General features: G+C 48.0%; 1 long non-coding RNA gene across 1 annotated transcript; it reads right to left on the reverse strand.

The window, feature by feature from the left end:
• Nucleotides 1–710: 710 nt before the first annotated feature.
• Nucleotides 711–27,596, reverse strand: LOC133768440 (uncharacterized). The gene is made up of 3 exons (XR_009866963.1): nt 27,551–27,596; nt 22,455–22,604; nt 711–964 (listed from the first exon to the last, which is right to left on the reverse strand). It is a non-coding gene; the product is annotated as an uncharacterized LOC133768440 (long non-coding RNA).
• Nucleotides 27,597–27,622: the final 26 nt, after the last annotated feature.

Consider the following 27,622-nt stretch of genomic DNA (forward strand, 5'->3'; position numbering starts at 1 on the left):
CTCTGTTGTGGTGGTGTGAAATAGTCCAGGAGTGTCCTAAGCCAGAGTTTTCTGGGGAAGGTGGCGGTAAGGTAAGTGAAATGGAGAACGAAGTTTGACATCTGTGTGAAGTGGCGAGAGCTACTATGGGGCCCAGCCACGCGATGGGATTGGTCAGGAGGAGGTTGTTAGTAAAATGGTACGGTCTTATCTGTAACACCACCTTAGGCTCTGGCCCCGTCACCCTTTTGTGCAATAGCTTCATTCTAAGCCCAGCCTGGCTTACTAGAAGTCAGGTGACCAAATGGCCCAATCACAAGCGTCAGCCCCACCCCCACCCTGACGGGATTTGCTGCTCCCACTTCCTTACCTCTGCAAAGCTACATAAGACCTGTTCTCCCAGTACAGGCTGCTGTTCTCTCGCGCATGGGGAGGCAGCCTGTCAGGTTTCCTCCACCTGACAACAGACCTTCTCCCTTACTCTGGTGTTTGGTATGTTTTGTGGTGGCCTTTCCTTTCAGAGGTGATGGTGGGATGGTGGGAAGAGGCGCGCCATTCACTGTGGTCCAAGTGAATGGCACATCACCTGTGCCCTGAGGGACTGAAAACAGAAGCAGTTGTTACCTCTATAGCCAAGGAGCTGTCCTTTCTTACTACGTCTGCCCAGGGCAAATGATGGCGTCTTCTTTTTTTTTTTTTTTTAGAATTTATTTATTTATTTGAAAGTCAGAGTTACACAGAGAGAGAAGGAGAGGCAGAGAGAGAGAGAGAGAGAAAGAGGGAGGGAGAGAAGAAGAGAGAGAAGTCTTCCATTCTTCCATCCACTGGTTCACTCCCCCAAGTGGCTGCAATGGCCAGGGCTGCACTGATCTGAAGCCAGGAGCCAGGGCTTCCTCCGGGTCTCCCACGTGGGTGCAGGGGCCCAAGGACTTGGGCCATCTTCTTCTTCTTCTTTTTTTTAAAATATAGTTAGGTTCTTTTATTTCTTAAAAAAAAAAAAAAGATTTATTTATTTATTTACTTATTTGAGAGAAGGAGAGGCAGAGAGAGAAAGAGAGGTCTTCCATCCGCTGGTTCACTCCCCAGATGGCTGCAGTGGCCGGAGCTACGCCGATCTGAAGCCAGGAGCCAGGGGCCCCCTCCAGGTCTCCCACGTGGGTGCAGGGCCCAAGGACCTATACCATCTTCCACTGCTTTCCCAGGCCACAGCAGAGAGCTGAATCGGAAGTGGAGCAGCTGGGATCTGAACCAGTGCCCATATGGGATGCCAGCACTGCAGGCAGTGGCTTTACCTGCTACGCCACAGTGCTGGTCCCTGGCTTCTTTTTTAAGATTTTTTAAAAGATGTATTTATTTATTTACTTGAAAGAGTTACACAGAGAGAAGCAGAGGTGGAGATAGAGAAGGAGAGGTGGAGATAGAGAACCATTCGCTGGTTCACTCCCCAGTTGGTCGCAACAGCCCGAGCTGTGCCGATCCGAGGCCAGGAGCCAGGAGCTTCCTCTGGGTCTCCCATGCAGGTGCAGGGGCCCAAAGACTTGGGTCATCCTCCACTGCCCTGCCACGCTGGATGGTAAGTGGAGCAGCCGAATCTCAAACTGGCGCCCCAGTGGGATGACAGTGCTGCAGGCTGCCACAGTGCTGCACCATGATGCTAAATTTGCTTCATTGCTACTTGTCCAAGAAGCTTTCCCTGCCTTGGAGCTTCATTCAAGTCTCCCACGTGGGTGGCAGGGACCCAAACACTTGGATCATCCTCTGGGGCATTTCCCAGGCCATTAGCAGGGAGCTGGATCAGAAGTGGAGCAGCCTGAACATGAACTGGCGCCCATTTGGGATGCCAGTGGTGGCTTTACCCATTATGCCACAGCACCAGCTCCCAAACCCTTCTTGACTTTTAATGTACTAGGTGCTGTCCCCTTAACTAGATCATTGTTTGAAGGCAGGAAGCACTGTTTAATTCAAGTTTTTAATCTTAGTCCATTGGTCAATGCATTCCTTTTGAGTAGGGGGTAAGCAAACTGCAGTTAGTGGACCAAATAGCCTACTGCTATTTTTTGTCAAAACAGTTTTATTGGAACACAGCCACACCCATTCCTGTAAGTGTTGACTGCAGCTGCTTTGATGCTGCAGCAGCAGCACTGAGTGGTTGCTGCAGAGACCACATGGCTGGCAAAGCCTAACATTTATTATCGGCCCCCTACAGAAGACATTTGATGGCCCTTGCTTCAGAGCAGGGCCTATGTCTTGTTTCTCTCTACCCTTCTGTCTCCTGAATCATACATATTTGCTAAGCAGAATCAAAAAGAAAGGGTGAGCATTTTGCATAGCAGTTAAGACATCACTTGGGACGCCAGCATCCAATACCACGGTGTCTGGAACCAAGTCCTGGTCCTGCTTCTGATTCCAGTTCCTACTAATGCACGCCTTCGGAGGCAGCAGTGACGGCTGAAGTAGTTAGGTGCCTGCCACACACGTGAAAGACCCAGACTGAGTTCTAGGCTCCTGGCTTCAGCTTGGTCCAGCCTGGGCTATTGCAATTAGCTGGGGAATGAACCAGTGGATAGAGGATCTCTGTCTCTTGTTCCTCTCTGTGTGTCTTCTCTGCCTTTCAAACAAAATTAAAAAGAAAAAGGAGAACCAAAAGAGAATTTGTCAGATGCAATGAGATTTTGGTAAGATTTCTGGAAGCTTTGAAATGTCTTCATTTTAGGATATCAGTATCCCTTAGCTCAGAAGAGAGAAAGTTAGGAAAAATAACTGAATTGTTGGGGGGCCTTGGAAGAATATGACATAGAACTAGAACTGAAAAGCAACCCCAGGACCTTAGCTAGAAGCAGGCCCTTTTGTGCTTTCTCACTTCCAGTGGGAAGGCAGAGGGCAAAAGTAAGGGCCTGTAGGCAGGAACAGGCCTGGGGAAACAGGTTGATGTAAGATGCAAAAATAATTCTTTTATTTTTTTTTTTTATTTTTGACAGGCAGAGTGGACAGTGAGAGAGAGAGAGACAGAGAGAAAGGTCTTCCTTTGCCGTTGGTTCACCCTCCAATGGTCGCCGCGGCCGGTGCGCTGCGGCCGGCGCACCGCGCTGATCCGAAGGCAGGAGCCAGGTGCTTCTCCTGGTCTCCCATGGGGTGCAGGGCCCAAGCACTTGGGCCATCCTCCACTGCACTCCTGGGCCATAGCAGAGAGCTGGCCTGGAAGAGGGGCAACCGGGACAGAATCCGGTGCCCGGACTGGGACTAGAACCCGGTGTGCCGGCGCCGCTAGGCGGAGGATTAGCCTGTTGAGCCACGGTGCCGGCTGCAAAAATAATTCTAACATGCAAAAATCACATCCAAATTCAGCACCCTTCTTAAGGGATTCCTTTAATTTGGCCGACTGGCATGTACTAGTAACCAATGCGACCCAACTGGCATTTGAGAACATTCCACCCAACAAGAGCAGAATGCAGTCTTTTCAGATGTACACAGAACATGATGGTCTTGATAGATCATATTCTGGGCCATTAAAACAAGTCTCAATACATTTAAAAGAATTAAAGTCCTCCCAAAAGGGTTCTCACAATACAGTGGAACTAAGTTAGCAGTTACCATCAATATTGCAAAACAAGTAAAACACTTTTACAAGTCCTTGGATCATATGCAGAGGCAGTCCCACGCCTTTTTCTGTGTGTGTTTTTTTTTTTTTTTTTTTAGTGGAACTTTCTTGGTCCCATTGGAACAAGCTGGTATTATATTCATATATTCATACTTATAGCCAACAAACACATCCAATAACTGTTTCAAATATTTTAAGGGGGTCATTTGTATAGCTGTAGGACCGAGGTTGGAGAAAAATAAATGTTAATCATCAGACCATGTATTTAAAATCATGAATCATCTGGGATGGGATTATAACTCACCCTGTTTAAGGGAAGAGTGAATGGAGTCAGGGCCATGGTCCGGGGAAATTGTATAAACTTATTTATTTCCTTCTTGGCTGTGTTGTGTATATAACACTCACTTATCTTGGCCAAAGTTCAGTTTTCTATGTAGATGACTGATGGTGCTTCCGCATTTGGGATTTTTGTCATTGTTACCATATAACTGAAATGGGCTTTGGGTCTTCCACCTTTTGGAAAGAAATTGACATATTTTAAATATAGTTTTAAAATCCTTGCATCAAAGGATCAATCAAAAGGGAAATGAGAGATCCAGTTGATCTGAATGGAAATGGAAATGCAACATGTCAAAGTTCATGGGATATCTCTAAGACAATTTTTTCTTTTTTTTTTCTCTTCTTTTGTTTTTTTTTTCTTTTTTTCTAAGACAATTTTTAGAGGAAAATTCAGAGTAATAGAAACCTATATTAGAAAAGAAGAAAGATTAGAAATCTGTGACCTTAGTTTTCATCTTTAGAAACTGAAAAACAAAATCAAATTAAACTCCAAGTGAGTAGGGAAAAAAAAAAAAACTATAAAAATCAGCACCAAAATTAATAGAAAACAGAAAAATAGGAAAAAAAATGAAATCCAAAACTAATTCAATGAGATCAACAATATCAATAACTCTCTTGCTGAATGATCAAGAAGAAAAGAAGGGGCCAGCACCGTGGCTCACTTGGTTAATCCTCCGCCTACGGCACCGGCATCCCATATAGGCACCGGGTTCTAGTCCCGGTTGCTCCTCTTCCAGCCCAGCTCTCTGCTGTGGCCCGGGAGGGCAGTGGAGGATGGCCCAAGTGCTTGGGCCCTGTACCCGCATGAGAGACCCGGAGGAAGCACCTGGCTCCTGGCTTCAGATCAGCGTAGCTCCTGCTGTAGCAGCCATTTGGGAGGTGAGCCAACGGAAGGAAAACCTTTCTCTCTGTCTCTCTCTCTCTCTCTAACTATGTCAAATAAATAAAAATTATTAATAAAAAAGAAGAAAAGAAATAAGGCAAATTATCAATATTCAGAATATCAGAAGTAATATCCCACAGATTCAACAGATATTAAAGGATAATAAGGGAGTGTTATAAACAACTTTATGTCAACAAATTCAACAACTTAGATGAGACATACAGCTTTCTTGAAAACACAAACTACCAAAGCTCATTCAAGAAAATATCCTTTTCTATCTCCCTCTGTTACTCTACCTTTCAAAAAAATAAAAATAAATAAACTTTTAAAAACTGACAACCTGAAAAGCCCTCAGGTATAAAAATTAATTCTGTAACTCAAAACCTCCCCCCACATAAAAAACAAAACCATTCCAGGCCCACATGGCTTCTCTGGTGAATCCCATCAGACATTTAACGAAGAAATAGTACCAATTCTACACAAACTTTTCCAGAAAATTGAAAAGGAGCCCGCTCCCTAACCCACTCTTTGATACAAACTTTATCCTAATACCAAAACCAGTCAAAGATATTATAAGAAAACTATAGACCAAGAACAATACTTTCATTGGCAAATGCAAACATTCTAAATAATATTTCAGCAATCAAATCCACAACAAATGGAAAGGGTAATACACCATGATCCAGGAAAGCAATGTTGATTTCACATTCAAAAAATAATGCAATTAATTATATTAATTAACAGAAAAGATACAGAAAGAGTACCTGACAGATTTCACCATCTATTCCTGATACATTTCTCAGCAAAGGAGGAGTGGGAGGGAACTTCCATAATGCACCCCTACTGTTGATATTATAGTTAATGGCAAGTGTCTGAATGTTTCCCCCTTAAGATCATTAATACGATGAGGATGTCTGCTCTCAAAACTCTCCACATTACACTGGATGTTTTAGAGAAGAAAATGATATAAAAGGTATTTATATCAGAAAGGAAAATGAAATTGTGCTTATTCATAGACAACATAACCATTCGTGTAGGAAATCCAATGGACTCTATAAGAAAAGCTACTAAAATCAATGAGGTTGCAGTACAAAAGATATCTCTATAAAAACATCTACATACTAGCAGTGAGCAACTGGAAATTGAAATGAGATGAACAATGTATTCAAAAATTAAGAAAAAAAATCCAATTGGTCAAGAAACTTTTTAAACAACATAGTCAACTTAAATTAAAATGCCATTATTCCAGTTACCTATTTTTGAAATGTAGTAGTAATATTCATAGAATAGAATTGGATTTTTTAAAATTTAATTAATTTGAGAGAGAGAGAGAGCGCTTCCATGCAGTGGTTCACACCCTAATGCTCACAACAGCTAGGTCTGTGCCAGGCCAATGCCTGGAACGTGGGACTCATTTCAGGTCTCTCATGTGGGTGGCAGGGACCCAAGCACTTACAGCATCAGTAGCTGCCTCCCAGGGTGTGCATTATCAGGAAGCTGGAATTAGAAGTGGAGTCAGGGGGTCAGCGCTGTGGCGTAGCAGGTAAAGTAGCCACCTACAGTGCTGGCATCCTATATGTGTGCCAGCTTGAGTCCTGGCTGCTTCACTTCCAATCCGGCTATCTGTCATGGCCTGGGAAAGCAGAAGATGGCCCAAGTCCCTGGGCCCCTGCACCCGTTTGGGAGACCAGGAAGAAGCTCCTGGCTCCTGGCTTTGGATCAGCACAGCTCTGGCCGTTGCAGCTGTTTGGGGGAGTGAACCAGAGAATGGAAGACCCCCCCCCCAACTCCTCTCTGCCTCTGCCTCTCTGTAACTCTGCCTTTCAAATAAATAAATAAATCTTAAGAAAAAAAAAAGAAGTGGAGTCAGGACTTGGACCCAGGGACCCCCATGTGGGATACAGGAGTCCGGAGTAGCATCTCAACCACTGCACCTCCCCTGGCCCCTGGAACTTTTATCTGCATAAGAGCTGCTTTTGTAAAAAAGTGAACAATGTTATTTCAGATGTCACTGTTCTTCCTCGCTTTCTGAATGAGAATGTTCATTCATTTTCCAAAATAAGACCTGGAGTTGCCCTTCTACTTGTATCTAAATTCTCGATATAACAGGAGAATATAAAAATAAATGTACCTATCAAACACAAATGTTCTTTACCTACTGTAAAATTAAAATTACCAGTTAGTTTTCCTTATAAATTTCATTCATTTAAAACCATTATGAAAATCTGTCAAAGTAAGTTCAAGACTTGAACAGTGAAAAACACAAAACATCACTGAGAGAAATGAAAGATTCTTTTTTTTTAAGTTAACATTCACCCTGGGAGCACAAAGTATTTGCAATTTGCAGTTATCTTCCACCAGAGTCTTTTTTTTTTTTTTTAAAGATTTATTTACTTATTTGAAAGGCAGAGTTACAGAGAAGCAGAGGCAGAGAGAGAGGTCTTCCATCTGCTGGTTCACACCCCAAACAGCCACAATGGCCAGAGCTGTACCAATCCAAAGCCAGGAGCCTGGAGCTTCGTTGAGGTCTCCCACATGGGTGCAGGGGCCAAGGGACTTGGGTCATCTTCTACTGCTTTCCCAGGCACATTAGCAGGGCGCTGGATCAGAAGTGGAGCAGCCGGGACTTGAATCGGCACCCATATGGGGTGCCAGCACTGAAGGCAGTGGCTTTACCTGCTACGCCACAGTGCCGGCCCCAGAAATTAAAGATTCTAACAAATGGAGAGAGAAGCCATGCTCATGCTCATGATTCTCCCCCAATTCAACTCAATCCTGATGGAAATTGAAGGTTTTCTGTTGTTATTTAAAAAAAAAAAAGTCAAAATGATTTTAAAATTCATATAGAAGTACAAAAGACCTGGAGTATGCACAAAAAAATTTGAAAAAGAATGAAGTTGGAGGATTGAATTGCTTCATTTCAAGATGTATTATAAAGCTACCTTGATCAAAACTGCGTGGTATGGGGCGGGAGTTTGGTGGCAATTGAGTCACCACTTGGACATCTGCAACCCAAATTGGAGTGCCTGACTCATGTCCCGGGTCCTCCACTTCTGACCCAGCTCCCTGCTAATACATCTGGGAAAACAGCATCTGATGGTTCCAGTACTTGCATCCCTACCCCCATGTAGGAGACCTGGATGGAGACCCTGGCTCCTGGCTTGGCCTGGCCCATACCTGGCTGTTGCAGGCATTTGGCAAGTGCATCAGCAGATGGAAGATCTTTCTGTCTGTCTGTCCCTTTCTCTGTGTCATTATGTATTTCAAATAAATAAAATAAATGTTAATGAAAGGACAATGTGGTGTTTGTACAAATTGGAGCAATGGAACAGGACAATTCAGAAACACATACACATATCTGAATAACTGATTTTTAAAGAATTTATTTATTTATATGTTATTTTGTGGGTTTTTTCAAATAAAGATTTATTTATTTTATTTGAAAGTCAGAGAGAGAAAGAGAAGCAGAGGCAGAGAGAGGTCTTCCATCGCTGGTTCACTCCCCAACTGACCCTAATGGCCAGAGCTGCACTGATCCGAAGCCTGGAACCAGGAGCTTCCTCCAGGTCTCCCACATGGGTGGGAGAGGCAGAGCGCAGGGGCCCATGGACTTGGGCCATCTTCCACTGCTTTCCCAGGTCATAGCAGAGAGCTGGATTGGAAGTGGTGCAGCCGGGACTCGAACTGGCACCCATATGGGAATGCCTGCACTGCAGGTGGCAGCCTTACCATCTATGCCACAGCGCTGGCCCCTTATCTGTTATTTTGTTTATTAATCTATTTGAGAGCCAGAGAAGCACAGAGAGAGAGAAAGAGAGACAGACAGAGCTCTCATCCATCCACTGATTCACTCCCCAAATGCCTGCAACAGCCAGGGCTGGGCCAGGCTAAAGACAGGAGCCGTGAACTCAGTGCAGTCACTGAGCCATCACTGCTGCTCTGAGGTCTGCAGTGTCAGGAAGCTGCAGTCAGGAGCCAGAGCCAGGTATCAAACCCAAGTACTGCACGTGGGATGTGGGTGTGATAACAGACGTCTTCAACAACACCGTGCCGAATGCCCGCCCCTGCACTTTTACTTTATTAATATCACTTTCAAGATTAGGCTATAGAAGTCTAATCACCATCTTTTGCCAGCTACAGTGTCAGGGACAGCCCTACAGAGGAGTCCACACGACTTGGTGCTGAGGCCTCCTGCCAATAGTCATGTGGCAGGCTTGGAGGGCGGATCCCAACCGCAGCCACGCTTTCGGACGACTATGGCCCCAGCCACCAGCCTGACCACAGCCTCAGGAGAGACCTGCAGCCAGAGCCTCCCAGCAATGCCCACAGAAACTCCCAGATCCTAAGGGGTTGCTGCTCAAGGCACTGAGTTTGGGGTATGTTTGTTTTTTATCCCAAAGAAACGTTTTATTTAAGGAATACAAACTTCATGCATTTCATAAGTACAACTTCAGGAATATAGTGATTCTTCCCATCAAACCCACCCTCCCTCCTACCCACACTCCTATTCCTACTCCTCCCTCTCCCATTCCCTGTCCCATTCTCCACTAAGATCCATTTTTGATTAACTTTATACACAGAAGAACAACTCTATACTAAGTAAAGAGTTCAACAATTTGCAGGAACGTGATACATTTTTTATTCTCTTTTTTAAAACTTTTATTTAATAAATATAAATTTCAAAAGTACAAATTTTTGGATTATAGTGGCTTTTCCCCCTATAACCTCCCTCCCGCCTGCAACCATCCCATCTCCCACTCCCTCTCCCATCCCATTCTTCATCAAGATTCATTTTCAATTATCTTTATATACAGAAGATCAACTTGGCATATACTAAGTAAAGATTTCAACAGTTTGCACCCACACAGACACACAAAGTATGAAGTACTGTCTGAGTAGTAGTTTTACCATTAATTTGCATAGTACAACACATTAAGGACAGAGATCTTACGTGGGGAGTAAGTGCACAGTGACTCCTGTTGTTGATTTAACACTTGACACTCTTATTTATGACGTCAGTAATCACCTGAGGCTCTTGTCTTGAGCTGCCAAGGCTATGGAAGCCTCTTGAGTTCACCAACTCCAATCTTATTTAGACAAGGTCATAGTCAAAGTGGAAGTTCTCTCCTCCCTTCAGAGAAAGGTACCTCCTTCTTTGATGACCCCTTCTTTCCACTGAGAATCTTACAGAGATCTTTCATTTAGTTGGTTTTTTTTTGTTTGTTTGTTTGTTGTTTTTTTTTTTTCCCACAGTGTCTTGGTTTTCCAAGCCTGAAAAACTTTCCTGGGCTTTTTAGCCAGATCTGAATGCCTTAAGGGCTGATTCTGAGGCCAGAGTACTGTTTAGGGCATCTACCATTCTATGAGTCTGTTGTGTAACGGGATACATTTTTACACAACTAGAAAGGAACACAGGAACTCTTTACAAAGATGTAAGCAGAGTTTAGGAAAAACCTGCAGACAGAGAGTGGATTAGCAGGAAGCCATTAGGTCTGGGGGAGAGAAGAAAGGGAAGAGTTTGGGTATCTGTGGAAAGTGGGGTGGAGAGGGGGCAAGGCAGTAAGCACCCCAACCTGCCTTTCTTCTCACCTTTGAACTTCTGCTGGGGCCTTCCCTATAGGCCAAACTCATGACAAAGGTGGTAGAAACAACACTGGGAAGAGAGCAATGAGTGACTGAGAGAGCAGGAGGCAGGCATGAGATTTATATCCTGGAAAAAGACATGGAAAAACAGACGGACAGAAAAAGGAAGGTGAGCCAAGGGCAGGATCAGGGATGGCAGGATGGGGAACAAGATAAACCGCGGATGTCCATTGCCAGGGGGTTGCTCACTGAGCACCAGAATGTTCTCTGATGGGCAGATCCAAAGGACGGGTCAGTTTGGAAGAGCTTCTGGGTGCAGAAGTGGCCTGAACTACTGTGCTGGCTCCTGACCTCTTTAAGTTTCAAGCATGGCCCTAGCCCAGAGGGCAGAACACTTTCTTAAAGGCACAGAGAGCACATACTTGAACCTTTACGTCACAGTGCTCTACCACCAATGGACCAGGCAGGTGGCCTGGACACACATGTGTGAGCAGTGTGGCTGTGTCCTAGAATAACCTCATCAACCCAAATAGGCAGCAGGCCTGCAGGCCATTGTTCACCAACCCTTAGGCACTTAAAACTTTCCCTCATCGTTTTGTCTTCACAAAGACTTTGGAGACACCTGGCCTTGAATGGGCCTTCTGCAAGCCTGGCTCCTGACAGATAAATGATATGGGCCTCTTTCAGAGTGCAAGGAATAAAAGCCTACAGGGGTGGCATTGTGGACTAGCAGATAAAGCCGCCACCTGCCACACTGGCATCCCACATAGGTGCCCCCCATCTGTAACTTTGACTTATAAAATAAATTAATAAATCTTTTTAAAAAGTTTTTTAAATTTTGACGTATAGAAAGTGTTCATGCTTATGGGGTGCTTTGTGATGTTTACATTGCATAATTTCCAATCATGGTCAATATAGTTATCCTTTCAGGCATGCGACATTTATTTATATTGAAAACCTTCAAAATCCTGATAGAAGGGGCTTGATAATAATCTGGTGGGCTGTAGGCCTTGTAAATTCAGAGGCCCAGACCTATCTATCTCTTCACATGGGGTATATCCTAAGGGAGGTGTGAACCTCCTAGGGGAAGGCACTCTGTTGACTTTCCTATCTTGTAGGTTTTCTTTTTTTAATAGAGCCAGAAAATGTTTATGTTCACTGGGACTCTGCAAATGACAGAAGCTAAATTCAAGCTAGTGTTAAGGAGACTGAAGAAAGATGAGAGTGGTCCGTCGGGTACTGGAGTACTTATCAAAATTGAGGCTCGGGAGCCGGCACCAGGAGCTGGCACTGTGGCTCACTTGGTTCTAGTCCTGGTTGCTCCTCTTCCAGGCCAGCTCTCTGCTGTGGCCTGGGAAGGCAGTGGAGGATGGCCCAAGTGCTTGGGCGCCTGCATCCACATGGGAGACCAGGGAGAAGCACCTGGCTCCTGGCTTCGGATCGGCGCAGCGCTGACCATGGAGGCCATTTGAGGGCTGAACCAATGGAAAAGGAAGACCTTTCTCTCTGTCTGTCTCTCTCTTTCACTGTCTAACTCTGTCAAATAAATTTAAAAAAGAAAAAGAATTGAGGCTCAGGGCTCAGCCTTGGGAAAGTAGGAATGAGAGAAGCACAGAGATTTTCAGGCACAACCCCCTCTGAGCTTTGCTCGAAATTAAACTTTCCTATGTGCAGGAGGATTTTCCAGAGCCTCTGGAAATTTTAGGTCACATCATGGCTTCACCACCCAACAAGAATGGGAACTTTCTGCTTTTTCTTCCCCCAGATCTAGAATTTTTTTTTTTTAGATTAAAAATTATTTGAGAGGAAGAGGGAGAATCCTATCTGCTGATTTATTTCCCAAGTACTTACAACTCCTGGAGTTGAAGCTGGGAACCGAGAGCTGGGAGCTTGATCCAGGTCTTGCACGTAGGTGGTAGGAGTCATCATTTGAGCCATCACGCTGCCTCCCAGGATCTGACTTAGGAAGCCAGAGCTGAGAGCCAGAGCTGAGAATCACTGAACTCAAGTACTCCTCTATAGGGAGCATAACCTATGTCTTAGCTGCTAGGCTAAACACCTACCCCTAGATCAAGAGGTTTTTAAACCAGCACATGGTCTTGATAGTTAAACATCTTTCTTTAAATTTTTTTAAGATTTATTTATTTATTTGAAAAAAAAAATGAGACAGAGTGAGATTTTCCATCTACAGGGTCACTTTCAAAATGCTCACAACAGCCAGGCGGGGCCAGGCCAAAGCTAGGAGCCAGGAACTCTATCCAGGTCTCCCATGTGGGTGGCAAGAACTCAAATATAGAGCCCATCATTTATTCCCTCCAAGGTACATTAGCAAGAAGCTGGATTGGAAGTGGAGGTGGGACTCCATGCAATATATGCATGCTAGGTATCCCAAATGGCATGATTTCTTTTAAATACTTATTTTATTTATCTGAAATGCAGGGTTACAGAGAGAGAGGGAGACACAAAGAGCGAGATCTTCCATTCACTGGTTACCTCCCCAAATGGCAATATCAGCTGGTGCTGGGCCAGACTAAAGCTAGGAGCTGGGAGCTGCTTCTGTGTCTCCCGTATGGGTACAGGGGTCCAAGAACTTGGACCATCTTCTACCATTTTCCCCAGGCCCTTAGCAGAGAGCTGGAGTGGAAGCAGAACAGCCAGGACCAGAACTAGCACCCAAATGGAATGCTGGTGTCACAGGTGGCAGCTTTACCCGCTACGCCACAATGCTGGCCCAAGTAGCAACTTCACCCACTGTGCCACAACACCCACCACTATAGATCAAGATTTAAAAACCTCATAGAGGAAAGCCAAGACACTCTGGAGAAAAAAAAAAAAAAAAAAAAGAAGACGACCTAAATGAAAGATCTCTGCGGGTGAGATCCCAGTGGGAAGAACGGGGCCATCAAAGAAGGAGGTACCTTTCTCTGAAGGGAGGAGAGAACTTCCACTTTGACTATGACCCTGTCGGAATAAGATAGAAGCCGGAGAACCCTAAAGGCTTCCATAGCCTTGGCAACTCATGACTAGAGCCTAGGGAGATTACTGACGCCATAAACAAGAGTGTCAATTTGTTAAGTCAACAACAGGAGTCACTGTGTACTTACGTCTCATGTGGGATCTGTCCTTAATGTGTTGTCCAATGTGAAGTCATGCTATAACTAGTACTGAAACTATTTTTACACTTTGTGTTTCTGTGTGGGTGCAAACTGATGAAATCTTTACTTAGTATACACTGAAACGATCTTCTGTATATAAAGATAATTGAAAATGAAAAAAAAAACTTGGTGTTAAATTGGAAATTGCATAGAAAATTAATCAATTCTTAAAAAAAATCATGTAGGATCTCTGTCCTTAATGTGCTGTACATTGTGATTTAATGTTATAACTAGTACTCCAACAGTATTTTTCACTTGGTGTTGCTATGTGAGGGCAAACTGTTGAAATCTTTACTTAATATATACTAAACTGATCTTCTGTATATAAAGAGAATTGAAAATGAATCTTGATGTGAATGGAAGGGGAGAGGGAGCAGGAAAGGGGAGGGTTGCAGGTGGGAGGGAAGTTATGGGGGGGGGAGCCATTGTAATCCATAAGCTGTACTTTGGAAATTTATATTCATTAAATAAAAGTTTAAATAATAAAAAAAAAACCTCATAGAAGGCTCCTGTCTGGCTTGATTTGGGTCACGTGCTCATTGTTCAAGCTGATTGCATGTTTGAGATACTGTGACTGCTCTTGCTTGTGTCAAGTACCCACATCATGTGACGGGTCACACCCATTAGGCCCATGTGACTGGAGATGGGGTGAAGAGTGACGTCACCTGAAGAAGTGTGGAAAGGTGTGCTGGGCAGGCAGGTGTGTGCTACAATCACAAGCAATGACTACTCTACCAACTACACCAACACGACTGTTTTCCAAGTGCCGGCCATGACTATGGTGCTGAAGACCTTACAGCGACCTCAGATGAACATGGCAGTGACTCCCACCCTTGCCGTTACAGGCCGTGGTCAGAGGAGCAGCCCATGCAAAGGGCATCTAGATTTAATTGGCCGAAAGTGTGAGGTAGGGATTCTACCTACCAGCTCTCCAAATGAGCAGATCAGACCTGTAAAAGCTTTATTCTCGGGCTGTAAAATGTAAAAAACCATTTCTTTGGCTAAAAATTGTAAAACTATAAACTCTGGGGTGGCACTTTGCCTGGCGGCAGGACGCTGGTTGCGGCGCCTGCTTGCTGCATCGAGAATACCTGGATTTCAGCACTCACTTCCAGCTCCTGATTCCAGCAGGGGCCTACGCTGTCCTGGGAGGCCGCAGCGACGGCACAAGTGATTGGTTCCTGTGCCCACATGGGAGACCTTGAGTTCCAAGCTCCTGGCTTTGTTGCTGGCCAGCCCTAGCCATCGTGGGCATTGTGGGAATGAGCCAGCAGGTAAGAACTCTCTGTCTCACGAATAAATAAACAATGTAAAATGTATACAACTCTGGGTCAATGTCTCCCATTTTTTCACTCTTCTTACAGTATGCCTCACACTCTGTTTCCCTCACTCACCCTTGGTTGTCTGTTGGGTCCTAGCTTTGCCTCCCTAATTACGAGCTTCGTAGTGTTTCTGTTACATGGCATATTGCCTGAGAGAAGTGGTTAAACATTAATTCGTAAAAGGAGATGATCAGGGGCCTGCATTGTGGCACAGTGAGTTAAGGTGCTGCCTGCAATGTCAGCATCCCATTATGGCAAAGGTTTGTATCCCAGCTGCTCCACTTCTGATCCGGCTCCATGTTAAGGCACCTGGGAAAGCAGTGGAAGATGGCCCAAGTGTCACTCAAAGATGAAGCTTCTGGCTCCTGGTGTCATCTTGGTTCAGCTGTGGCTGTTGCAGCCATCTGGGAAGTGAACCAGCAAACAGAAGATCGATCTCTCTCTCTCTCTCTCTCTCTCTCTCCCTATCTCTCTTTCCCTCTCTGTTTTCCCTCTCCCTCTGTAACTCTGACTTTCCAAATAAATAAATCTTTAAAAAGAAAATCAAGTCATACAAGGAGATGGCCAAGCAGCGCCACCGTGAGTAGTGACTTCCCCTTAGGGGCTGTGACTGACACAGAACACACAGGGCCGGGTCGCCCAGGGCTTCACAGGAAAGTTCACTGATGCCAGCTTAGATAAAACAGAGGACCAGAGACTCGAACTCTACAGAAGTTTGTTGGCTTTGTCCCCAGGCTGGTGGCCAAGTCAGGCAGGAGCCACCAGGTCAGCTCCACCCAACTCTGACACCAGAGGAAGACTGACCCTTGCTGTCTCCTGGGTGAGGTTTCTGGCCTCATTTGGGTCTGTATTGCTGTATTGCCTGTATTGTTGGCAGGGTTCAGAAGGCAACAGAGGACTATGCATGGCCACTGGAGTCAGGCGCCCCATCCCAGGGGTGGGATCTGTAAGAGCATGGCAGCTTCTTCCACGGGGACTTGCTGTGAAGGGTTGGGGAAAGGCCAGTTTCCCAGATGGGTGGCACCTGTTCTAGATGGAAAAGAACAGCAGGGGGCTGGCGCTGTGGCACAGTGGGTTAAAGCCCCAGCCTGCAGTGCCAGCACCCCATATGGGTGCCTGCACAGGTCCTGGCTGCTCCACTTCCAATCCAGCTCTCTGCTATGGCCTGGGAAAGCAGTAGAAGATGGCCCAAGTGCTTGGGCTCCTGCACCTGCATGAGAGACCCGGAGGAAGCTCCTGGTTCCTGGCTTCAGATCAGCCCAGCTCCAGCAGATAGAAGACCTTTCTCTCTCTCCCTCTGGCTCTACCTCTCTCTCTAACTATGTCTTTCAAATAAATAAAATAAATAATTAAACAAAAAGAACAGCAGGCCCCTTCAGGTCTAAGCCAAGTGCCTGCCCCAGGAGTTCACAGCCTGTGAGCTAAACAGTCTCCAGGATGTCTCAGCAGCTCTGCTGGTCAGCCTTTGACTTTGATTACAAGGGAACAAAAGTGGGAGGAGCTTCTCCAGCCAGGACCGGGAGGTGAACGCAGGTTGGGAGGGGCAGTTTGCAGTTGTATTTTGTTTCATAAAACTCGATACTCCTCCAAGTGTGATCATAATTTTTTTTTAATATTGAAATCAAGGCTAATGAAAAGAAATAATGAAGGGAGTACACCTGACCAGCCAGTAAAGAACTCAAGGCCCCAGCGGCATTCAGACTGGAGTTTTTATGGATCTGGGTACTGGCCCTCTTCCCTCTCCCTGTCTGGAAGTGCCTTGTTTTTTTTAACTCATTCATTTTAGTAAACTTTCATTCAGTATCGAGCCAGGTACTGTTTTTGGTACGGGATGGGGATGCAGTGATGAAAAAAATAGACATGATCTGGCTCAACAGATCTATACTCCAGAGGGAGGTGTGCTTTAGTTGTATTATTGGATATAATTACAAGATCTGGTTTGAAGGATCAAGGAGGGCTTCCTGAAGGAGCTGATATCTATGCTGAATTCTGAAGGATGTGTAGGAGCCAGCCAGGCAAATGCCAAGGGGTGAGGAGTCAGTGGCCAAAACTCCCCAGGTAGGATCACTTACTATGCCAGTCAACAATGTGCATAGGGATCAGCAAAGCAGAGATATCAGAAAGTGAGAATAAAAAAATATGCATTCATCTGAGAGACAGTGGGTGAGTGGTGGTAGAGGGGCGATCACTTCCCAACTGCCCAGGAATCAGGATTTCAATCCAGATCTCCCAGGGGGACAGCAGGAACCCAACCCCTTGAGCCATCACCACTACTGTGCAGGGTCTGCATTAGCAGGAAGCTGGAGTCAGGAGCCAGACCAGGGAGTGGAGTCCAGGCACTCTCATATGATACACAGGCATGTTAACGGCTAGGCTAAGCTCTTGTCCCAGGAGAAATCGTGTAAGAATTTGAGGGACCAGCACTATGGCAAAGCAGGTAAAGCTGCTGCCTGCATCCCATATGGGCACTGGTTCAAGTCCCAGCTGCTTCACTTCCGATCCACCTCCCTGCCAATACACCTGGGAAAGCAGTGGAAGATAGCCCAAGAGCTTGGGCCCCGGGTACCTGTGTGGGAGACCCGGAAGAAGTTTCTGACTCCTGGCTTCAGCCTGGCCCAGCACTGGCAATTTGCAACTATCTGGGGAGTGAACCCACAGATGGGAGATCTCTGTCTCCCCCTCTCTCTGTAACTCTGCCTTTCAAATAAACAAATGTTTTTTTTAAAAGAAAGAATTTGAAATGGAAGAGCACCCAAGTGCCCAGCAAGGAAAAGCCAGAACACAGGGTCTTCCATCCACACGCTTTCCGGAGAAGCAGGCTGTTTAAAGTCATACCTTTCCTTTGCTTAGGCCACCAACCATCTTCAGGAAGTGTCAGGGCCTGAGCAAGTGGCATGTCTACAGCCTCCCCTTTCCTGGCCCTCCCATGCCCTCTCCCTCCCTCTCCAGTTCCTTCCCCTCCAGGCTCAGCCCCTCTCAGCACCTCTCCCTGCAAGCACCATCCCTAGTGTCTCCATTAAAATTTCTTGCCCTTTTATGCCTTCCCTCGGGCACCTCTAATCCAGTAGTAATTACCATACAGTGTATAAATTACTCTCATAACTGCTCCGACCAGATAACCTTTCATAGATGGCAGGATTTCACTACAATCAATATTAATGACTGCCACGTGTCCTAAGAATTCAGTCTTCGTTTTGATTTCTTTTTCAGTCATCCTCATTGGATCGGCTGGGCTATGACAACATGAGTGATGGCTAACCATCTGGCTGGTTTCCAACGTGCCAGGCACTCCCTGAAGCTCTTTGTACTAGCTCATGCCTCCCAATGACCCAAAGTACGTGAGGAAAGTCAGCAATCCGCACACAAGGACACTGAGGCGTGCAGACATGATGTAGCCCGTGGACCCAGGATCATTCAGCTGATAGTTAGCAGTACCAAGATTTGAAACTCAGCGCTCTACTCCAGAGCCTATCCCACCCTCCACTCGTTATCCAAGCCAACCACCCAGCAGTGACCCTAATTCTTCCCTCCTTTTTTGGTCCCAACATGCTCTACTCTAGGATGGGCATTTGTAGTAACAGTTAAGATAACAGTTGGGAGGCCAGCGCTGTGGTGTAGTGGGTAAAGCTGCAGTCTGCAGTGCCAGCATCCCAGATGGGAGCCAGTTCGAGCCCTGGCTGCTCCACTTCCAATCCAGCTCCCTGCTATGGCCTGGGATAGCAGGAGAAGATGGCCCAAGTCCTTGGGCCCCTACACCTGTGTGGGAGACCTGGAAGAAGCTCCTGGCTCCTGGATTCCGATCGGCACAGCTCCAGCCATTGCGGCCATCTGGGGAGTGAACCAGCGAATGGAAGACCTCTCTCTCTCTCTTTCTGCCTCTCCTTCTCTAACTCTGCCTTTCAAATAAATAAATACATCTTAAAAAGAAAAAAAAAAAAAAGATAATGGTTGGGACAGCTGCATTCCATAGCAGAGGGCCTGGGTTCCAGTAATGGTTCTTTAAATAGAGAAAATTAACCCACTAGGGTTACTGTGTGACCGAAATAAGAAAACATGTATCTTGCAGCTGGCACTGTGGTGCAGCACGTTAAGTTACAACCTACAATGCCAGCATCTCATACAGGCACTGGTTTGAGTCCCAGCTGCTCCATTTCCAATCCAGCCTTCTGCTAATGCACCTGGGAAAGCAATAGAAGGTGGCCCAAGTGCCCGGGCCCCTGCTACCAATGTGGGAGACCCAGACGGATTTCTAGGTTCCTGGCTTCAGCCTGGCCTACCCTTGACTGCTGTGGTCATTTAGGGAGTGAACTAACAGGTGAAGATTCTCCCTCCATAACTCTACCTTTAAATGAAGCAATAATTTTTTTAAGAAAACCTGCATTTAGCATTCAACTGAGTGCTTGATACGCAGTAAATACATAATAAATGCAGTGACTTTCATGATTTCTCAAAGGTAACAGCACAGTAAGAACTGTCTTCATGGAGCTGGCATCGTGGCATCATAGGTTAAGCTGCCGCCTGCAACGCCAGCATCCCATATGGATGCTGGCTCCGTGTCCCGGCTGTTCCACTTTGAATCCAGCTCCCCGCTGATTGCTTGGGAGCATAATCCATATGGAGACATGGATGGCGCTCTAGGCTCACTGACTTCAGCCTGGCCCAGTCCCAGCGATTGTGGCCATTTGGGAGTGAACCAGCAGATGGAAGTTCCATCTCTGTGTCGCCATCTCTCGCTCTGTAACTCTTTCAAATAAATAAATAAAAATAAACCTTTAAAAAGAACTGTCTTCAGGAAGATTAATCCTACCACGTTATAGTAAACAGATTAATGAAAAATTGCAGACAAAGGTACAGACCAATGTGGCAAAAGCCCAACAGTTTAAGCAAAAAGCTAAGGAAAGGAGAAAACCCTGTGGCTGCCCTTCCCCCCTAACACAGACTTTTCCTTGGGGCCTGCACAGCCCTAGAGAGGAGAGCTTTTGCTGCTTGTTCAAGCTAATCCCGGAGGTTTGAGTCATCTTTGTATATGAACTCGCCTAACCCATGGGGAATCATGATGAATGTTTTTAATATTCTGATTAACACATCGTAATAACAGGGATTTAAACTGTGGTGATTATACGGTGTTTCTTTCTTTAGTGGTGTTTCTTCTTTTTTTTTTTTTTTCTCCCAGGATTAGTGGTGTTTCTATAGAGGAAGGTGGCGTGTAAGGCTTTGGTAATTTCAGGGTTATTTATATGTTCAGCTTTAAAATCATTTTCCTCAATGCCTGCTCATGTATAATTCAACAGACAGCAACAGAGACTTTATGGGCTAAACCCTGCAAACTCATCAGTGAATACCAGGTCTTTGCACTAACAAAGTTTATATTCCAAATACAGAAAATATTCAAAGTCCATTTATTCAACAAATATTTATTGAGCATCTACTACATTCTGGGTGCTATTTTAGATACTTGGTATCTATTCCTTATCAAAACAAGCACAATCCCTAGTCCTCACACAGCTTACGTTCTAGTAGGAAGAGATGGATGATAAACCATAAATGTAAGAAATAAGGAAATTATACAGTATGTTAGAGTGTGGTATTATTTGGGAAAAAAAAAGCAGTGAAGGGAGAGTGGGATAGGTAGGTGGAACTTCAGCTTGCAGGTGAGTGATTTAGGTTGGTCTCCAGGACACAGAGGGAAATGAGGGAGTGATGAGTTATGTGGATATCTAAGCAACTAAGGTACTAGGTAGATGTTATGGTCAGTGCAAAGGCCCTGAGGCAGGGGTGCCCCGACAGAAGCAAGAACTGCAAGGAATAGAGTGAGCAAAGGAGAAAGGACAGGAGGAGATAAGGTTACAGGGGGATTGGGGAGGGAGGATCATAGATTCCATGGAGTCTTGTCTAATGAAGGGGCCATCATTCACGTGTTAAAGAAATCAAATACATTCAATATATTTCTTTAATTTTCAATAAAGGTTTATTTATTTACTTGAAAGGCAGAGTTACAGAGAGAAAGAGAGGAAGAATCATTTGTTGGTTCACTTCCAAAATGACCACAATGGCTGAGTATGGGCCAGGCTGAAGCAACTCCACCCTTGTCTCCCACATGGATGGCAGGAGCCTTCCCAGGTGAATTAGCAGGGAGATGGATCAGAAGTGGAGCAACCTGGATTGGAATCAGTGCTAATGTGGGATGCAGGCACCACAGGCAGTGGTTTAACTCACTATGCCACAACTCTGGCCTCTCTTCTTTACTTTTTAAAAATTATTATTATTTTTTTTGACAGAGTGGATAGTGAGAGAGAGAGAGAGAGACAGAGAGAAAGGTCTTCCTTTTTGCCACTGGTTCACCCTCCAATGGCCGCCGCGGGTGGCATGCTGTGGCCAGCACACCGCGCTGATCCAAAGCCAGGAGCCAGGTGTTTCTCCTGGTCTCCCGTGTGGGTGCAGGGCCCAAGGACTTGGGCCATCTTCCTCTGCACTCCCGGGCCATAGCAGAGAGCTGGCCTGGAAGAGGGGCAACCGGGACAGAATCTGGCGCCCCGACCAGGACTAGAACCCGGTGTGCCGGCGCCGCAAGGTGGAGGATTAGCCTATTGAGCCGCAGCGCCGGCCTTTAAAAATTATTTATGCAAAGGAGAGCCAGCTCCCATCCTCTGCTGGTCTACTCTCCAAATGCCTGCAATGGCTGGGATGGACACAGGGTCAGAAACTTGATCCAGGTCTCCCACATGGGTAGTAGGGACCCAACTATGTGAGCCATAACTGCTGCCTCCCATAGTCTACATTAATTGGAACTGGAGACCAGAACCAGGAATCAAATCCAGGCAGTCCAACATGGATATGGGATGTAGGCAACCTTTAAAAAAAATCTATTTATTTGAAAAATGACAGAGAGAGAGACACACACACACACACACACACGGATCTTCCCTCTGCTGGTTCACTCCCCAGATGGCTGCAACAGCCAGGGCTGGGCAAGCCTGGAGCAAGGAACTTCATGTGGGTCTCTCACATTGGTGGCAGGGACCCAAGCACTGGGGCCATCATATGCTTTCTCAGGTGTATTAGCAGAGATTTGGATTGAAAGCAGAGCAACCAAGACTCAAATTGGCACTCTGGTGCGGGATGCTGACGACTCAGGTGGCGGCTTACCCTGCTGGGCCCCAACACGGGCTTCTTCATCAGTGTCCTAACTGCTAGGCCAAAGGCCCACCCCTGAATGTATTTCTTCTGAGCAAAGGACAGCTGCGCTGGGCCAAGAAACCCATCGCCCTTGAGCAGGGCTGGGGAAAGCCTGGGGTTCCGAGGTTGGTGGTCTCACAACAGCTGGGCTGCTTGGAGACCACCTGACGTTCAGCCGGGGCTCACTGGCTCGCTTTCAGCAACACGGCACCAAACGAGGAGACAGGCACTGATCGATTAAAACAGATTCTGGCCATCACCTGTCACCTCTGCCAAAGAACCATCGGTCTTTTCTTTTGGTTAAGTTGGAATGAAAGAACTTGCCAATCTCTGCCCTCACAATCTTTGTCTTTTACTCTGAGAGAAAGAGAGAGTTACTGGAGGCTATCCGAGCGGAGCAGGCACAGGGTCTGACTTACAGGTTCAGTGGATCTGAGAACCTGGCCGCTGTGCCGGCCAGCGTAGTAGCGGGAGACACTGCAGCCATCCTGGAGGGAGGAGATGTGGCCGGAGTCCTGGTGGTGTCCTGGTGGCGGTAGTGAGAGAAAGAAGTCGTCCCCTTCAGGATTCTTTATGGATAATAAAGAACAAGATGATCCAATTAGCCAAAGCGCATGGCAGTGAACATGGTTTGGTCCTGAAGGGGAGAGCCTCCTGTGTAGGGGGCAAGGCAAGGCCGGGGAGGGGGGCTCGAGAGTGGTGAGTGGGTGGGGCAGGGCACACACTGGATGGGAGAGGGAAGCAGAAGCTGAGCCCTCCAGGCCTTGGTGCGGAGAATACCTGGGGAACAGAGTGGGAAGAGCAGCAGCAGGAAGCTGGGAGTGGGGACAACACCGTGACAGATCCATCAGTCTGCTTGGGCCCGTTCTGAGGCCTGCCTGAAGCCACACAGGGACACCCAGCTGGGCAGTCCTCGTACCTCTAGGGATACTGTTTTATCACCTGCCCAATGATGAGCGTGGTCACAAAAAGTGGGTAACACCTGTCAGCTTTTCAGCACTAGAATGAAATAACTGGGGAAGGCAGCCTATATAAGGACCGAGATGTATTTTGGTTCATGGTTTTGTTTTTTAAACCAATTTTATTTATTTACTTATTTTCATTTTATTTGACATGGAGAGTGAGAGAGAGAGAGAGGGAGAGAAAGCTCACAGCTTCCATCCTCTGGTTCACTCCCCAAATGCCCACAATAGCCAAGGCTGGGCTACTGCCAAGCCAGGAGCCTTTGAAACTCAAGCCGGTCTCACACCTGGGTGGCAGGGACCCAAGTACTTGTGTCATGATGTTGCCTCCCATTAGCAGAAAGCTGGAACTGGAAACAAATCTGGGACTTGAACCCAGGCACTTGGATATGGGATGTGGGCAACCCAAGTGGCACCCGAACCAATGCCTGCTGCTGGCTCATTGTTTGGGATGTTTACAATCTAAGACTGGGTGGGTCCTATTGGTTTGGTGATGGTTTTCTTGCCAGTAGAATCCCAAGGTGGCACCAGGCACTATGTGCAAGAGACAAGGAGCACCTTCGTCTCCATGGTCTCCATGAAAGCCACTAAGAGCCAATCATGGGGCTCCACCCTAATGACATAATCCAATATAATCACTTCCCAAAGGCCCGCCTCCACACCACCCTCAGCATCTGGGGACTAAACTCCTGAATTCAGGGGCGGGACAAATATTTAAACTGCAACATTTCTTGGGGGTTTCCTGACTATCAGTGTGAAAGGCACAGAGAACACAGGTTGTCAAGGAAGGAAGACCTGGGGTTCACCTACAGGGCAGTGTGGACTCACCACAGTCTTAGCCCTGGGGCTCTTGGTACAGTGCCTGGGAAACAGCAGGAGCGGGAAAAGCCTGCTGTTGAACTTGAATTCAGCGTGTAGACAGACCAGCGGCGTTGGCAGGAAGTCATTTCAATGCTGGGAAAGAAGCCCTCTTTCCCCCTTTTTGGTTCACCCTCCAGCATGTGGATTAATCATGATTTTCCTGCAGCTGTTACTTTGGTGTTTATATCTCCTGGCCTTTGAGCACCTAATTTCATTCTGAAAATTCCATTTAATAAATACACATAGAGAAGTGGAGGGGTTAAACTCAGGCAAGTGACAGTGTTAGAAGACTGATGGAGGAGTAGGTGTTCAGCCAAAGGCCTGGCAGGTGCACCCCGCCCACCCTCTGTGAGCTGCCCTTCGGCCTCGCGCCCCCACCTTGCTGTAAACGCAGGGCAGGTGCGGGGGGGAGGGGGGGCTGAGGCCGCCGGGACCGCAGAAGGAGGGGCGGCCCCGCTGACAGGGGCTTCTCCTTTGTAGTCTTGTTTCTGTCTTCCAAAGAAAAATGGCTCCGACTGGGAAACGGCCAGGCCTGCTATGGGTGAGGCCGCCCCTCCTGCTCCCGGGCCCGGGAGCCTAGCAGTTAAGATGTCTGCATCCCACAGAGGGGGGTGCCTGGGTTTGAAGCCCAGTTCTCGCTCCTGATTCCAGCTCCCTGACAATGCAAACCCCATGAAGAAGTGGTGATGACTCAAGTAATTAGGTTCTTGCCACCCATGTGGGAGACCTCAATTGAGTTCCCAATTCCTGGCTCTGGCCTCCAAGCCCAGGCCTGGTTGTTGTGGGCATATGGGGAGTGAATCTGTCTCTCAAACAGATTAATAATAATAATTAAAAAACCCAACGTAGGGGTCAGCACTGTGGCGCAGCAGGTTAACGCCTTGGCCTGAAGCGCCGGCATCCCGTGTGGGTGCTGGTTCGAGACCCGGATGCTCCTCTTCCAATTCAGCTCTCTGCTAATGGCCTGGGAAAGCAGTAGAAGATGGCCCAAGTGCTTGGGCCCCTGCACCCGCATGGGAGACCAGGAAGAAGCACCTGGCTCTGGCTTCGGATCAGCGTAGTTCCGGCCGTTGCGGCCAACTGGGGAGTGAACCATCGGATGGAAGACCTTTCGCTCTCTCTCTGCCTCTCCTCTCTCTGTGTAACTCTGACTTTCAAATAAATAAATAAATCTTAAAAAAAAAAAAAAACCAATGTAATAGGTATAAAAAAGTATGATGGAGATTGAAATTCTTACCACATAAAAATCTTAGAATAAGACAACTCTGGGGCTGCCACTGGAGCACAGTGGGTTAAGCCGCCACTCGCAATGCCGGTATCCCATATGGCACCCATATCAGAGTGCCAGTTTGAGTCCAGGCTGCTCCTATCCAGCTCCCTGCTGACGTGCCTGGAAAGGCAGAAGACGGCTCAAGTATTTGGGCCCCAGTTACCCCATGGGGGAGACTCAGATAGAGCTCCTGACTCCTGGCTTCAACCTGGCCCAGCCCTGGCTGTTGAAGCCATTTGGGGCATGAACCAGCAGATGGAAGACCTCTTTCTCCTCACCTCACCTTGTCTCTGTTGCTTTACCCTTGAAATAAACTTTATTTTAAAATTTTTTGGCAGAGGAAGGCCTTTTTTTCTAAGTGTACTTCGATTCCAGACAACCCTGAGAAGTAGCTGATAATCCCATTATAAATCATGAAAAGCTAAAGGAACTCGGCCACCAGCACAAGCCAGTAAGTTGGGGAGGCTGGAATTCCAATCAGGTCTTCTCATTCCACAGTAGCATTGCTACTTCTCTTGCAGGAATTGGGAGCTTCCTTCCTTGCCCCAGAAATGTTTAAGACGTCTTATAAATAAAACACTTAGATTCTTAGAGGACTAAAGTTAGAAAGGCGAATACGGCGCCAGGCCCCTTATTGATGCAAGTTAAGGGGAAGGTGATGTCCAGCTCTGGCTGCAGAAATCTTGCTGTCCTTGGCGGTTGGGTGGCCGCTTGGGTCACGGCCCCTCTGTGATGTTCGCTGCCAGGGAAGCTCGACCCATACTGCAGACAGAGACGGTCAAAGAGCTTGGATACCCAGATGCAACGATGCACCATGGGCTCTGGCAGCCAAAATGGGAAAAGCCACAGCTCGGGTTGCAGCTGCTACGCAAACTACCGGGGGAGGGAGAGAGGAGGGGACGCAAAAATGTCCAGAAGTTTACAGTCAAGGCTAGGCGGACCGACCACCCTACTCCAGAGGTTCGCGGTCAAGGCTGGGCAAACCGACCACCCTACTCCAGAGGTTCGCGGTCAAGGCTGGGCGGACCGACCACCCTACTCCAGAGGCTCATGGTCAAGGCTGGGCGGACCGACCACACTACTCCACAGGTTCGCGGCCAAGGCTAGGCGGACCGACCACCCTACTCCAGAGGTTCGCGGTCAAGGCCGGGCGGACCGACCACCCTACTCCTGAGGTTCGCGGTCAAGGCCGGGCAGACCGACCACCCTACTCCAGAGGTTCGCGGTCAAGGCCGGGCGGACCGACCACCCTACTCCAGAGGTTCGCGGTCAAGGCTGGGCGGACCGACCACCCTACTCCAGAGGTTCGCGGTCAAGGCCGGGCAGACCGACCACCCTACTCCAGAGGTTCGCGGTCAAGGCTGGGCGGACCGAACACCCTACTCCTGAGGTTCACGGTCAAGGCCGGGCGGACCGAACACCCTACTCCAGAGGCTCGCGGTCAAGGCCGGGCAGACCGACCACCCTACTCCAGAGGTTCGCGGTTAAGGCCGGGCGGACCGACCACCCTACTCCAGAGGTTCACGGTCAAGGCCGGCGGACCGACCACCCTACTCCAGAGGTTCGCGGTTAAGGCCGGCTGACCGACCACCCTACTCCAGAGGTTCGCGGTCAAGGCCGGGCGGACCGACCACCCTACTCCAGAGGTTCGCGGTCAAGGCCGGGCGGACCGACCACCCTACTCCAGAGGTTCGCGGTCAAGGCTGGGCGGACCGAACACCCTACTCCTGAGGTTCACGGTCAAGGCCGGGCGGACCGAACACCCTACTCCAGAGGCTCGCGGTCAAGGCCGGGCGGACCGACCACCCTACTCCAGAGGTTCGCGGTTAAGGCCGGGCGGACCGACCACCCTACTCCAGAGGTTCACGGTCAAGGCCGGCGGACCGACCACCCTACTCCAGAGGTTCGCGGTTAAGGCCGGCTGACCGACCACCCTACTCCAGAGGTTCGCGGTCAAGGCCGGGCGGACCGACCACCCTACTCCAGAGGTTCGCGGTCAAGGCCGGGCGGACCGACCACCCTACTCCAGAGGTTCGCGGTCAAGGCCGGGCGGACCGAACACCCTACTGAACCCCAAAAGGAAGGGGGCTGAGTCTCTGGGTGAAACCTGAAGAAGCCGACCCCCGCGCTCAGGGACCAAGCGAGAGGGAGCTTGGTGCCCCCGGCAGCGCACACAGGAACACCAGGAACACCCGAGGCGCAGCCGGCGTTCCCTTCCAATCCCGCCCGGGGCCCGAGTGTCGCCCTGGGCGGCCGCCTCAGTCAGTCCTTGGCTTCCCCGCCTAGGCGCGGGCAGGCTCGCCCCGGGCGGCGGAGAACCTCTACGTGGTGTGGGAGCGGGGCGCTCCAAAGGGACGGCGGCCAGGGCCGCGGCGCTTCGCCCAGCCCCGGGAACCGCGGCGGGAAGGACGCCCGGACGCACCTCAGCCGCGCCCGCCGCGCTCCGAGGCCACTTCAGCCACGCCGCGCCGCCGCCGCCGCCGCGCCGCCGCCG

This window comes from Lepus europaeus, chromosome 10 (genome assembly GCF_033115175.1).
Source record: "Lepus europaeus isolate LE1 chromosome 10, mLepTim1.pri, whole genome shotgun sequence".
In the NCBI taxonomy this organism is placed as follows: domain Eukaryota; kingdom Metazoa; phylum Chordata; class Mammalia; order Lagomorpha; family Leporidae; genus Lepus; species Lepus europaeus.